Below are 3,469 nucleotides of genomic sequence, written 5' to 3' on the forward strand. Positions count from 1 at the left end.
CTTGGTGACAACAATGGGACAAACATGGCTACAAGGGTTCAAATTTTAATATATATATGCTCCTTTCAGACAACCAAATGCCAGTGGAATTATATCTAATGCTTTGCAAAAATAAAAATAATTAAAGATGCTTAACACAATTTAATTAACTAACATATCGTTATAACATTATCAAACATTCAAGAGCACATAAAAATGAATTACAATAGAAGGATGAAGCTACTAATATTTCCCAGCGTCATTATCTTTCATTCCAACTCGATTTTATGAGTTTAAATGGTCCGAAAATTACCTGGACAGCAGAAAGAAGAACAAATACAACAGAGTCAGCTCTTTCCAAAATCAACAGCAAAACAATTAAATGGGCAGCAACAATAGCAAAAGACAGCGACAACCGACAGATTCACACCCAAGGTAATAAACTAGAAATACCCCAGCAAAACAGTAGAATTATGTAACTCCAGGAAAATCTTTCAAGACTACTCTATTTTTCTTAAACAAGTTTTTCACTTAAGAATCAACTCACAAAAGCTGCTAAGGGATATTATAGCTACTGATTTTTTTCTCTTTTTTGTGTGTCCAAAGCAATTATCAAAAGCTCCTCTCAAATGTGATGGAGTCCCCCCTATATATCAAAACAACCAGCTATTTCAAAAAAATAAAAATCAATCTTTTTGACAGATCTTTCTACAAAATCTGCTCTTAAATTCAAAAGGCCAGACTTTCTGGTTCAAATCTTGTCAAGTATTTCAAACAAATCTGCTCTCTACTATTCAAAGATAGACTTTTATTCAAACACTGTCCAAAGATCTACATTTTCTTACCAAACAATTTGACTTTTGAGTGTTGTACTCAAAGAGTCTTCAGCAGCAAATAAACAACCCAACAAGTACCATATACTCTTAAGTATTTTTCACTACCTCACTTTTATCAATACAAAACTATTTTACTACTTCAACAAGTGCAAAAACAGAAAATTTAACATTTCAAACTTCAAAAACTAATGCTAAAATAATTAATAATAGACAAAATAAAATCTGAAAAATAAAAATAAAATAAAAAAAATCAGCCACGAAAAATAATAGGATTTTTACCATTTTATAATTCAAGTGGCCGAAAAATGGTGATATGCCAAAAGAGGGTGTTCGGGGAGGTCGCCGGAATTTGGCCGGATTTTCAGGGTGAAATTGGAATCAATAGCTAGGTCTTGAGGAGCTCTATCCATTGATGTAAGTATTGTGGGGTGGTAGTGGTTTGAGCTTCAAGAATTTGGGCAAAAAAGTGACGGGAAAGTTTCCTAGATCTAAGATTCAAGGAGTTTAAGGGATTTTTGAAGGATTTGGTTTGGAGATATGGAAGGAGGAAGTTGTGGAGATTACATGGTGTGAATTTAGAGGTGTTTGGAGGTGGTCCGCCAGCAGCGGCGATTTCCGGCTGGCGACGGGGGGCGGAGCTGCGGCGGCGTAGAGAGAGTGAAGAGAGAGAGAGAGAGAAAAGAATTATAGGTGAAAATGAGGACAATTTTCAGATTTTTAAGGCTTTAAATACCTAAGTCAAGAGTGAATGAGATCCATTGGATCAAGATGGAATGGATGGGTATGATTTGATCTTGTTTCATTTAGTGAAACGACGTAGTTTTGAGGAAAAACTACGTAGTTTCAGACCCTTTCAATGACAGCCCTTTATCTTGCACTCTTGGACACTTTTTCTTTCAAATTTGACCAACTTTCTTCCTTAATCCTACTTATTAAACTAATTTTACACAAATAAATTAATTAAATAACTTATTCTAATGATCAATTAACTAGATTAATTCACCAACTGAACAGATAGTTAATTCTTAAAATGCACAAATGAAGAAAGAACTATTTTTTTTTTAGTATTTTATGATAGGAAATATGCAATTAAAGTCACAAAAATTGAGAAAAATAATTAAAATAACAAAACACTAATAACATTAGGATAGTGCAAAAATTAGGTGTTCACAGCTGCCCTTCTTTGCTTGAGAACATGAAGAGTTTTCGTGCAAAGAAAAGTGAATGCCATAGCTAATTTTTGCTCACATGTCACTCCAATGGAAGCAATTTTTTTTTGAAAAAAGGTGACCAAACCTTGCTTCTGAGGCTGCCTACATATCCTTGGCTATAAACGAATCAGGTTAGTGTAATTCTGGAAATATTTGGTAGATGGGACTACCAGACACTAGAGTTAAGACTGTTGCTGCTATTGCTGTCGCTGTTGCTATTGCTGTTACAAATTTCTTACATCAAAAAAGAAAAAGAGAAGAGTACTATATATGTTTGCAAACTAAGAGTACAAAATTCCTATCTATACGTCTTCTGGAGTCAAATCTCGATTCTTGACCTGCTCGCTTGCGTTGACCTTAGATTGGATTTTGATACTCTTTGAAAAAACGATTATGACTCAATTTCAGTTGCTTGCTTTCCTGATCTGAAATTGGAGAAATGAATCTTGAGAAGCTGGGTTACTGACACATTGTCAAAGTTAACTCCAACTATCCTGTGATCGAAAGACTTCTTCCTTCTGATGAGAAACTGAAACTGCAAGCTTTAATCTTCACTTGTGTTATACGACCGAGCCTGCAAAACCATCAAAGACAAACAAAAACGAACAAAATTTTTTTTTGCCCCAGTCTGGCACTAGAAAAATTTTGTGAGTTATTAGAGAAATCTGTAAATTCTCTAATTTATTGAAATGGCAAACAGAAATAGTAGTATAAACTAGCTAAAAGAGATAAAAATTGGTAACGAATGATTGTGTAACCAGGGATCGGTATCCCGTACTACTGAAAGGAAATGTAATTAGGGGCTGGTACCTTCTCTTACTAGAAGGAAATAGAATCGGGTGTTAGCACCATGTATTATTGATAAACTGTTGAATCCTTTTAGGTGAAAAAAGGTTCGATCTGAGTTAAATTGTATTAAACAACCTGAGCGAAGATTACTTCTACCCGGAACTACGAATTGGATCCCCCTAGGCGAAACGGTTCTACCTGGGTTAAGCTACGTAAAACACCCTGAGCGAAGATTACTTCTACCCGGAACTACGAACTAGATCCCCCTAGGCGAAACGGTTCTACCTGGGTTAAGCTACGTAAAACACCCTGAGCGAAGAGTACTTCTACTCGAAAACTAGGAGCTGGATCCCCCTAGGCGAAATAGTTCTACCTGAGTTAAGCTACGTAAAACAACCTGAGTGAAAAATACTTCTACCCGAAAACTATGAGCTGGATCCCCCTAGGCGAAATGGTTCTACATGGGTTAAGCTACGTAAAACACCCTGAACAAAGAGTACTTCTACCCGAAAACTATGAGCTGGATCCCCTAGGAGAAATGGCTCTACCTGGGTTAAGCTACGTAAAACACCCTGAGCGAAGAGTACTTCAACCCGAAAACTATGAGCTGGATCCCCCTAGGCGAAACGGTTCTACCTGGGTTAAGCTACGTAA

Source organism: Nicotiana tabacum, chromosome 22 (genome assembly GCF_000715075.1).
Source record: "Nicotiana tabacum cultivar K326 chromosome 22, ASM71507v2, whole genome shotgun sequence".
NCBI lineage: Eukaryota > Viridiplantae > Streptophyta > Magnoliopsida > Solanales > Solanaceae > Nicotiana > Nicotiana tabacum.